Source organism: Clarias gariepinus, chromosome 8 (assembly GCF_024256425.1).
Source record: "Clarias gariepinus isolate MV-2021 ecotype Netherlands chromosome 8, CGAR_prim_01v2, whole genome shotgun sequence".
Taxonomy (NCBI): domain Eukaryota; kingdom Metazoa; phylum Chordata; class Actinopteri; order Siluriformes; family Clariidae; genus Clarias; species Clarias gariepinus.
Window position 1 is genome coordinate 6994578 of NC_071107.1, and position 12683 is coordinate 7007260.

The window sequence follows — 12683 nt, forward strand, 5'->3', positions numbered from 1 at the left end:
TACTGAGATTTACAGCCTGTGTGTTATAAGAAACTCCACAGATCTGACTTCAGGATGTCACAAAGTCATAATGGAGGCTCAGATTTTACTGCAGAAAAGAAAAGCAGAAGTGAGAAGCTCCGGCCTGAGCAGAACCACATCAAGTCTCTGCTCTCTGTCTGGTTCTCATGAGGAACATGATGGATCTGATCAGTGCTCCTTGTCAGGTTATAGTGAGGAACATGGTGCTCTGATCAGTGCTCTCTGTCAGGTTCTCATGAGGAACATGGTGGATCTGATCAGTGCTTTCTGTCAGGTTATAGTGAGGAACATGGTGGATCTGATCAGTGCTCTCTGTCAGGTTATAGTGAGGAACATGGTGATCTGATCAGTGCTCTCTGTCAGGTTCTCATGAGGAACATGGTGGATCTAATCAGTGATCTCTGTCAGGTTATAGTGAGGAACATGGTGGATCTGATCAGTGATCTCTGTCAGGTTATAGTGAGGAACATGGTGGATCTGATCAGTGCTCTCTGTCAGGTTATAGTGAGGAACATGGTGATCTGATCAGTGCTCTCTGTCAGGTTCTCATGAGGAACATGGTGGATCTAATCAGTGATCTCTGTCAGGTTATAGTGAGGAACATGGTGGATCTGATCAGTGATCTCTGTCAGGTTATAGTGAGGAACATGGTGATCTGATCAGTGATCTCTGTCAGGTTATAGTGAGGAACATGGTGGATCTGATCAGTGATCTCTGTCAGGTTATAGTGAGGAACATGGTGGATCTGATCAGTGATCTCTGTCAGGTTATAGTGAGGAACATGGTGGATCTGATCAGTGCTCTCTGTCAGGTTATAGTGAGGAACATGGTGATCTGATCAGTGCTCTCTGTCAGGTTCTCATGAGGAACATGGTGGATCTGATCAGTGCTTTCTGTCAGGTTATAGTGAGGAACATGGTGGATCTGATCAGTGCTCTCTGTCAGGTTATAGTGAGGAACATGGTGGATCTGATCAGTGATCTCTGTCAGGTTATAGTGAGGAACATGGTGGATCTGATCAGTGATCTCTGTCAGGTTATAGTGAGAAACATGGTGGATCTGATCAGTGATCTTTGTCAGGTTATAGTGAGGAACATGGTGGATCTGATCAGTGCTCTCTGTCAGGTTATAGTGAGGAACATGGTGGATCTGATCAGTGATCTCTGTCAGGTTATAGTGAGGAACATGGTGGATCTGATCAGTGATCTCTGTCAGGTTATAGTGAGGAACATGGTGGATCTGATCAGTGATCTCTGTCAGGTTATAGTGAGGAACATGGTGGATCTGATCAGTGATCTCTGTCAGGTTATAGTGAGGAACATGGTGGATCTGATCAGTGATCTCTGTCAGGTTATAGTGAGGAACATGGTGGATCTGATCAGTGATCTCTGTCAGGTTATAGTGAGGAACATGGTGGATCTGATCAGTGATCTCTGTCAGGTGATCCCTGTCAGGTTATAGTGAGGAACATGGTGATCTGATCAGTGATCTCTGTCAGGTTATAGTGAGGAACATGGTGGATCTGATCAGTGATCTCTGTCAGGTTATAGTGAGAAACATGGTGGATCTCATCAGTGATCTCTGTCAGGTTATAGTGAGGAACATGGTGGATCTGATCAGTGATCTCTGTCAGGTTATAGTGAGGAACATGGTGGATCTGATCAGTAATCTCTGTCAGATTATAGTAAGGAATATGGTGGATCTGATCAGTGCTCTCTGTCAGGTTATAGTGAGGAACATGGTGGATCTGATCAGTGATCTCTGTCAGGTTATAGTGAGGAACATGGTGGATCTGATCAGTGATCTCTGTCAGGTTATAGTGAGGAACATGGTGGATCTGATCAGTGATCTCTGTCAGGTTATAGTGAGGAACATGGTGGATCTGATCAGTGCTCTCTGTCAGGTTATAGTGAGGAACATGGTGATCTGATCAGTGCTCTCTGTCAGGTTCTCATGAGGAACATGGTGGATCTAATCAGTGATCTCTGTCAGGTTATAGTGAGGAACATGGTGGATCTGATCAGTGATCTCTGTCAGGTTATAGTGAGGAACATGGTGATCTGATCAGTGATCTCTGTCAGGTTATAGTGAGGAACATGGTGGATCTGATCAGTGATCTCTGTCAGGTTATAGTGAGGAACATGGTGGATCTGATCAGTGATCTCTGTCAGGTTATAGTGAGGAACATGGTGGATCTGATCAGTGCTCTCTGTCAGGTTATAGTGAGGAACATGGTGATCTGATCAGTGCTCTCTGTCAGGTTCTCATGAGGAACATGGTGGATCTGATCAGTGCTTTCTGTCAGGTTATAGTGAGGAACATGGTGGATCTGATCAGTGCTCTCTGTCAGGTTATAGTGAGGAACATGGTGGATCTGATCAGTGATCTCTGTCAGGTTATAGTGAGGAACATGGTGGATCTGATCAGTGATCTCTGTCAGGTTATAGTGAGAAACATGGTGGATCTGATCAGTGATCTTTGTCAGGTTATAGTGAGGAACATGGTGGATCTGATCAGTGCTCTCTGTCAGGTTATAGTGAGGAACATGGTGGATCTGATCAGTGATCTCTGTCAGGTTATAGTGAGGAACATGGTGGATCTGATCAGTGATCTCTGTCAGGTTATAGTGAGGAACATGGTGGATCTGATCAGTGATCTCTGTCAGGTTATAGTGAGGAACATGGTGGATCTGATCAGTGATCTCTGTCAGGTTATAGTGAGGAACATGGTGGATCTGATCAGTGATCTCTGTCAGGTTATAGTGAGGAACATGGTGGATCTGATCAGTGATCTCTGTCAGGTTATAGTGAGGAACATGGTGGATCTGATCAGTGATCTCTGTCAGGTGATCCCTGTCAGGTTATAGTGAGGAAAATGGTGATCTGATCAGTGATCTCTGTCAGGTTATAGTGAGGAACATGGTGGATCTGATCAGTGATCTCTGTCAGGTTATAGTGAGAAACATGGTGGATCTGATCAGTGATCTCTGTCAGGTTATAGTGAGGAACATGGTGGATCTGATCAGTGATCTCTGTCAGGTTATAGTGAGGAACATGGTGGATCTGATCAGTAATCTCTGTCAGATTATAGTAAGGAATATGGTGGATCTGATCAGTGCTCTCTGTCAGGTTATAGTGAGGAACATGGTGGATCTGATCAGTGATCTCTGTCAGGTTATAGTGAGGAACATGGTGGATCTGATCAGTGATCTCTGTCAGGTTATAGTGAGGAACATGGTGGATCTGATCAGTGATCTCTGTCAGGTTATAGTGAGGAACATGGTGGATCTGATCAGTGCTCTCTGTCAGGTTATAGTGAGGAACATGGTGATCTGATCAGTGATCTCTGTCAGGCTCTTAATCAGGTTCTAGTGAAGAACATGGTGGATCTTATAGGTGTTCTCTGTCAGGTTCTCATGAGGCACATGGTGGATCGTGCTCTTTGTCAGGATCTAGGGAGGGACATGTTGGATCTGATCAGCACTCTCTGTCAGGTTCTCATGAGGAACATGGTGGATCTGATCGGTGATCTCTGTCAGGTTCTCATGAGGAACATGCCAGATCTGATCGGTGCTCTCTGTCAGATTCTCATGGGGAACATGATGGATCTGATCGGTGCTTTCTGTCAGGTTAAGGAAAGCTCCGTCTCACTGTCTATAAAGGAGTCTTTGTTGTTGTTTTTTTGTGTCAAAACTTTCACAGTCCCTCAGTCCCACTCCCAGACTTCTTATGTCTCCAGTTCCTGAATTCCATCTCACTCAGGGAATGATTAGAGAGAGAGAGAGAGAGAGGTTGCGTGCTCTGTAAATCTGGCCTCGTCCCATTTCTGCGGTTTTGGTGAAAACGACTGGCTTGTGTTTGTAACACACTCGCAGATCGGAGGTCTGATTGCAGCTGTTTCTGCAGGCCACAGTGCGGCGGATAATCAAGGCCACTCTACTGTGTATATACACACACACACATACTTTTTTTTCTCCTTGCATGTGCTGACCCTGTAATTGGGACGCAGCCGAAACACACTGTTAGCATTTACAATTTAATTTTATATTTTATTATTTTTTTAAAATGTGTATATAGTAAGCTGTGTGTAGGTGTGTGTATGTGTGTGTCTGTGAGAGAGAGAGAGAGAGAGAGAGAGAGAGAGAGAGATGGTGGTTTGTTGTGTTTATTTAGTGTCTGTCATGATGCTATTAAAGCTGTTTGTTTATCGCGATCCTTCCTAGTGTCGGATAAACGCAGCGTTCGGGCGCTCCTGTGGTCAACAAGGAAAAAAAAAAAACAATCACTATTTGTCATTACACACATACACACACAAACACACACATTAAAACATGAAGTCATTTTCACAGACTGACATGTTGGTTAATGTGTCGTAATCAAGACATTAGACGCTGCGAGTGGTGTGTGTTGTTTTTCCGTTTTTTTTTTTAAACAAACTAGCGTAGCATCGCTAACGAGACGCTTCGCTAACGAGACGGCTCGCTAACGAGCAGTGAAAGTTCATTAGCGTTAACGGTTCGCCACCACAGACTGAAGCATTGAAGTTAACATTTATTAATAATCAGGCTGTCGCTGCTGCTACGTCTCACAACTTTAAACACTTCTAAATCTCCTTTTTTACACAAAAATCACATTAAAAAAATTTATCCCGACAGTGTCGCAAACTGCGAATGAATATTGAATAGATAAAGACACCTCTCCAGAAAAAAAGTGTTTAACAACCAAATCCCGAGAAATTTACAGGAAACAGACAGGACGAAGCTGAGGGTTAGAAATAAGAGGCCGAGCACTTCCACTCTTCCACTCTTCCACTCTTCCACTCTCCACAAAGAGCACTGAGAGAGACAGTGTGAGAGAGACATAGACAAGAAAGTGAGAGAGAGAGAGAGAGAGAGAGAGAGAGAGAGAGAAAGTGATAACACAGGGAGAGACAGTAGACCAGGGTTGAGAAAGAAGTGAGATGGAGAAAGAGACAGTTTTAACAAAAAGAGAGAAATTCAGAGAGAAAGACAGAATGAGAACCTGATACGATACAAAAAGAGATAGTAGTGAGAGAGAGCGGGGGATAGGGGGAAAAGAGATAGAGAAAGTCTGGGTTGAGAAAGACAGACAGAGTGAGACAGAGACAGTAAGGCGGTGTTGAAAGAGAGAGAGAGAAGGACAGTTGAGAGGAGGATACTTCTACAGCAGACTCTCTGAGAGACAGATAAATATTTAAAAGAGAAAAAAATATAATTTACCCTGAGGCTAAAAGACACACACACACACACACAGACACACACACACACTTGTTGGTGTCCCATCCTCAGACATGTGAGCCGCTCCCTCCCTCAGCAGGAGGAGTGTGTGTGTGTGTGTGTGTGTGTGTTGGGGACAAAATGAGAGGAGACAGACGAGCCAGAGCGAGCGCTGGAGAGCAGCCCCACCCTCATGGCGGCCATATTGGAAACAGGTGACAAATAAAAGAGCAATGAAGGCATCCTTTGTCCTCCACCACTCTCGCCTGTCCTCCCAGAACGCTACCATACGCTAACACACGCCTGCTACGCTAACATACCGGCTACGCTAACGGCACAAATCACAAACAAACCATTTAGCCAGGCAGGAGTCATGATTAGTGGTAGCGCTAGCGGTTAGCGTGATGATGATGATGATGATAATAATGGCCTTATTTATATACCACATTTTATATGTTAAATATGGTGTGTGTGTGTGTGTGTGTATGTGTGTGTGTGTGTGTGTGTGTCAAGCATGTGTGTGTCAGGTCCCTCTCAAACACACACAGATCAGCAGCTAGCGTTGCGCTAATGGGAACCAAATGGGCCATGAGTCTCCTGTGAATAACGGTGAAAGATGGAACCATGTGTTCTCATAGAGACGCCTGGGGTCCATCTGTCTCTCTCCACCTCTCTCTCTCTCTGTCTCACTCTCTACCTATCTGTATCACTGTCTGTCTGTCTCTCTATCTGCCTCATTATCTATCTCGCTGTTTCTATCTGCCTTACTCTCTATCTGTCTGTCTCACTCTTTATCTGTCTGTGTCTCTATACACCTGTTACTCTCTGTCTCACTCTATATTGGTCTGTCTCTTTCTGTCTCACTCTCTACCTGTCTCTCTATTTATCTGTCTGTCTCTATCTGCCTAATCCCCCCATCTGTCTCTACCTGCTTCACTCTCTATCTGTCTCACTCTATGTATCTATCCATATAGTTCTTTTTCCGTCTATCTGTCTGTCTCTCTCTCTCTTTCTGTTTTTGATTTTCTTAAAACTCTACAGTTTTTAAACTCAGATGATCAGATATTATTTTAAAATGCTAATTTATTATTACAGTATGATTTCCGCCAATCCGAAGTCACCAAGTCACCTTCTTTATTTTTCATTTTATTTCTGGATGTAACAAATTATAAAGAAAACTAAAAAAGAAAAGACGAGCGTGTTCCCTTGCTCTGGTTCCACACTAACCCGAGGTTCTGCTGCTTGAAGTGAGAAAATGAAGTGTGTTTATTTCATCAGATGACAAAGAAAAGCTGGTGATTAGGCACATGCAGCACTCGCTTCCATATTGCTCAACTCTCTCTCTCTCTCTCTCACTTTGGTGTTACACTTCCTTAAAGTAAAAGTTCAGTCAGAATGTCCCACTTCACTGCCTGCAGCTGCAATCAATCAGACAAGACATACCTCCATTACAGCTACTATAGTTACTATAACCACTGTGGTTACTATAACTATTATAGTTACTATAGCTACTACAACTACTATAGTCATTATAGTCACTATGAGTACTACAACTACTGCAGCTACTATAGAGAATATGGTTATTATAAGCCATATATGTACTACAGCTGTCATAGCGACTATAACTACTATAGTTACTATACTCTAAGTCATATACTTAAGGTACTAATACAGCTAATTATAGCTATAAAATAAAATATAGCTATAAAAATAGCTAGTATTAATAACTAATACAGTATAACTACTATAGTCACTATAGGTACTACAACTACTACAGTATATTTTCTATATTATAGTCACTATAGTCACTATAGGTACTACAGCACTATAGCTACTATAAATACTATAATTACTACGGGTACCATATGTACTACAGGTACTACACCTATGACAGCTACTATAGCTACTATAACTACTATACTTACTATAGGTTTATTAGGTACTACAGCTACAATAGTCACTATAGGTAATATTGCTTATTTAGGTACTCTAACTACTATAAGTACTTCCGGTACTACAGGTACTACAGCTACTAGTTTTGCATCGTATTACTGATCCACATCAATACAGTGTTTAGCTCCTGCCCTGCTGAAACACTAGTTACAGTAAAAGTGCAGTTCCCAACTTTCTGGTCCAATTTCTAGCCAAACAGTGTGTAATAATAACAATTATAATCATAAACCGCTGACGAACCACTGTTCGACACTGTGGTGGTGACGCAACCGGTAGTATGAATTGAAGTTGTTGTTTTTTTTTATTGTGAATATTTTTTTTATTATTATTATTATTATTATTGTGTGTTGTTTTGTGTGGTGCATTTATGTGTGTGGCCGACCCTCTGGTTATTGCTTTTGAACGAAACAGTTAGAATGCGTGTTTAAACATTGACCTTCCCTGATCACGTTCACACACACACACACACACACACACTTGACGTGGCTCTCGCTGTGTGTTTTGCGACCTGGCGTTGTCCACCGAGGCCTGTCCACCATCTGGTGGAGGAATTCACTGCTCCAGACAAAAGGATTGGCAGAAGACTCGCTTTGTCTGAAACCTCGCTGCTATAAAACACCTGGACGAAATCAGCAGGTGACGAGAGAGCGGGCGAACGAGAAAGAGAGCGAGAGATCTACAGCACTTTGAAGTGTCTGTATCCTCCCTTCATCCGCCTGACAAACACGGCTCCACTCAGTAACTCGTACCTGATGATCCGTACTGTACTGTAGGTGCGGAAAGTATCACGATACGAAACCGAGATTTTCAACACATCGACAAACTTTTCCTTCACCAACAGTTTGATCTGGACACGCCTTCCAAAGTAGGGAGCTATGAATACACACAATGAAACAAACTGTGAGGATGGCACAGAGCAATCGATCCGGACCTCTCACACAAACACACAGATTAATTGGAACATTTAAAAAAGTCTCAACAATTTTCTGTTGCTAGGCAACTGGAGGAAATACCGACACTGAGCGAACTTTACATTTACAGTTACAAATTCATAGTTCTTAAAAAAAATCTATAAGTTGCTAGGCGATAGTGAATGTAGAGATAAATCCTGGAAGAACAAAAAGAAATCCTGAAAAAAATATAAATACAAAGAAATGTTTATTTTGACGGCAAGTTTTATTGTACGTTGTGACAAATACGTGTGATACACTGTTGCTAGGCAACTGGAAAATATGCACAAACCTTACATTATAAGAAATTCGTATGAGTTTGTCGAATTTGTGACACGATTTTGGAGAATTTTAACCTAATTTGATAATTTGATGAAAAAAACTTTGTGCCTTAGATGAACTGTTTTTGCAATTTTGGGGAAGTGTTACAAATTTAAGACTGCATGAAGCGCACCATGTTAACTAAGTGTCTTTTAATTAATAAAAATAAAACTCTGTACACTTAAAATCATAGCATAATAATATGAAGCGTTAAAACGTTAACTAACTTGAATGAAATCCACATTAGTGCTGGTAAACAAAACCATATGACTGAGTGTGTGTGTGTGTGTGTGTGTGTGTGTGTGTGTGTGTGTAATCTTGTGTTAAACACACTAGCACGCGGCTGCGGTTGGACGCAGCTCAAGCCGAGCACACGGAACCAGAAGAATAATTCTCAGTAAGGTCTGAAGCGTCTGGTTTGGACCTGAGTGGAACAGAAGGCTTCGTTCTGCGAGCTGTCACTGCACTCGGTTTGATCTCCATCAGAAGGAGCTCAGAGGGAAGAAGCACAGGGTCTCAGCGGTGCGAGAAACAAAATGCTGCTCACGTCCTGCATCTCGTCAGTGTCCGGCTCTGAAACCCCTGCAGTCTCTCTCTCTCTCTCTCTCTCTCTCTCTGACACGCAGCACTGGACATATGTGCCCCTACGTGTCGGCCATGTTAAACATGCTAGCGCTGTGCCGTAGCGCGCTGTAGCGCTGACGCTAATTAGCCCTTATGTTCTGCTCAAGTTTTGAAAAAAAATGAGATCAGTTTAACATTTTTTTTTCCAACACGGACCTCATCACACTCGGCTCAGCTTCTCTAATTAGCATGAACGATCTTTTTTTTTTCATTTTCTTTAAATAAAATCCTCAGGATGTCTGTGGGGATTCTGTGTGTAATTTAATGCTCTTTAACACTTTTCAACGTCACTTCAAACGCTGCTGAAGGGCACATTTGCATCTGTTAACGTTTAATCTGAGACCACGCAGGAAAAGTCAAAACGCTTCAAATACACACTCACACACACACACACACACACACACACACACACACACTTACATTTAAGCCTCCCAAACCATGACATGGTTATTATTATTTAGATTAAAATTATAATTAGTAGTAGTATGAAATAAAATATTTTTTTAATTGTATTACTATATGTACAGTATGTATTTAAACGAATAATTATAAGAGAAAAACTGAAAATTATATTATTTAAATTATGTATTTAAAAAATATATCATTTTTACATAATATAGTTTTATATATGATTATAATCCTACTTATAATCTTTGATAAAATTATGTAAATGGTTACCTTATTTCTGAATATAAAACAAAAGTTTACATGTATTTTAATTACCTTTAATTACCTAGGGTTTATTTCTGGGGGTCAAAAAATCTCAGAAATGAATTTGTCCTTAGAAAATATTTTTATTGTTATTACTGAAAAACAATAATAATTAATATTTTTAAAAGTGTGTTAAAATTAAAGTAATTACAATAATATTGACTAAATGTAAATAATCAATTACAGAAAAGAAAAACTAGCTTTAGTCTTGTTTTCTTACACTAAAAAAATAATAATCTCAGTTTTAATTTTTTTTGCATAACAAAAATTAAATAAAAAAAATAATCAGGTCCCATAGTATCAGAATAAGTTAGTGTTTTATAAATTTCTTTTTCAGTTAAAAAGATGTAATGTAATATTTGATTTATTTAATCAAGAAGAAAATGGTTTTTAAAAGCTATATATGAAAACTTACTTTTTTTATTGTAAACCATAGTACTTATGAAACATTTATACAGTATTTGCCATTAACAGGGGGAAAAGGGAAAGAATCAGCATGAACGCTCTGTCCTGGTGCTAATCAGTCCTGTCGCTTGACCCGTTGTGGATAAATTAGCGAGTGTGATGCCAGGAGGTTGCGTCCTGACACGGATCTGTACGCGGTTAGCACACAGAGCTAATTCTCCTCCAAAAACTCCAGTAACTCGACTCTTGTTCAGGTTCCGCTAATCGCTTATAAAGCTCCAATTACAGAGAGACTCAAACCAGACGCAGACAACCCTCCTTCACACTCTCTTCCTCACACACACAAACACAAACACACACCAGCCATACTGCTAAACATTAGCAACTGGTTTACTGTTACTGGTTTGTAAAAATGACAGCATTCTTTTTCCCACAATCTCAAAATAAATTCCACAAAAAAACAGAACAAGATTCTGGTGTAAATAATGCGAGCTAAGTGCTAACGCTGCCAGCACAAACAGCCACCGCAGAGCTTCTACTTCCAGGCAAAAGGAATGCTACGGTTGAACCTAGATTAATGTTACAATTGAAATAACCAGCATTACTCACTACTAGTTGACACTGATGAGTATCATTTCTTTTGTTAGCAAAACACACACAAAAACTTAATAGCAAATACTAGCTAATTCTAACTAACATGACGGCAACAAACCAATGAAAATACTGTAGACCTCTCAGATATAATGCTAACTGGAGCAGCGCTAACACAAGATTAGCCTTTAGAAAGTTCATTTAGAAACAGAAGTGTTGTGATAGAAATAAACTAACATGTTAATCTAAAGAGCTCCAATGTTTACGTCTATAGATCTTCAACCGATAACGATAATGCTATAAACCTGAACACTGCTAGTGCTGAAATAATCTGAATTAAACAGCCTCTTCAAACTGAAGTGAAGTGGGGAAAAAAAAGAAGTTTTGAGTGTGTGTGTGTGTGTGTGTGTCACAGCTGAAGCATCCTGACCCTGCTTCGACCCTGATAGAAAGGCAAAAAGTGACACGATGGGACAGAAGAGGCTGTGACGACAGACAGATCGGTCCTGAGAGTGTGTGAGAATTCAGTTCTGCTCACAAACACTCTCACACACATACACACGCATACATACACACACACGCATACACATACACACACATACACATAGACACACACACACACACACACATGCACACATATGCTGTTCTAATAACACACACTAGACGCAGTATGAGTCACATTGTAACACACCGCTGTTGTTTATATGAAAAATTATTTACTTTTAAAGTCGCAGTTCTGTAATAAAACGTTTAAGGTGAGCACTAGGGTTTGATAACATGTCCACTGATAAACACACAGCTGTAAGACACACTGTGTGTGTGCGTGTGTGTGTGAGTGTGTGTGTGTGTGTGTGTGTTTACCTGTTTTTGCATTGTAACAGTTGTCTCAACGCCTAGAGAAAATAATCCTTCATCATGTTCGGTTTCGTTAGACTATACAGAGACGCAGAAACACAGAGCAGAAGAAAAAACAAATGACAGAGAGAGGGGAGAGAGACGACAAAGTAAGAGATTCATCCTCGCTGTGACATTATTGCACTGACAACTTTGTGGGTCCCTCCCACTCTTCTTAGTGTTTGTGTGTGTAAGTGTGTGTGTGCGCGTGTGTGTGTGAGAGACGGGACAGTTCAGAGCCGAAAAGAAAGTCCATTGCGGTGCTCCCTTTTATCAGACCTTACAAAGTTCACAGATAGAGAGGAAAAGGTGACGAAGAATGTCTCTCTCTCTCTTACACACACACGCACGCACACACACACACGCACACACGCACACACAATAAACACAATAAACATAATAGTAATAATAATAATAATAATAATAATATGATATTATTGATATTATAGGTCGAATGTCAAAATCTGCCTTCACTGAGTAACACTTTGAAGTGGTTTGTGGGCGTGGCTTGTGACTTGTCGTTTGTAGCATTGAGTTGTAACATTGTGCTTAAACAAAACAACAGGAACACACGTCCAATCAGAGATCAGTTTACTCAAGAAGAAAGCCAATCATTACAAATACGCAACTAGCGAACGTTAGCCGGCTAGTCAGTTTACCGCGTTAACTATAGCAGGTCATAACATAAGGAGCTGATACACTTTTATATGAACAATCAGTTCAGTTTTTATAAATGAATTTAGAAATAATAATCAACACTTCTCTATTTACTAATTAATTATGTGTTTCAGTAATCGCATCTTTTAGCGATCGATGTTTTAAATAATCGATTATTTTTAAAGGATTTACTGCTTTAAGTAAGTGGCTATCTTGTTTTTTTTTTGAGGAATCAATTCTTGCTTATTAATGAATTAGGAAAAGTGTACCTGTAAGTGTTAGGAAAATGTATTTTGTTACATATCACAATTCTCATGTAT

The 12683-nt window shown here is 40.5% G+C and overlaps 1 protein-coding gene across 2 annotated transcripts in view; it reads right to left on the minus strand.

Moving 5' to 3' along the window:
• Nucleotides 1-12683, minus strand: part of bnc2 (basonuclin 2) — a 172796-nt gene that overhangs the window by 46678 nt on the left and 113435 nt on the right. The window lies entirely within an intron of this gene.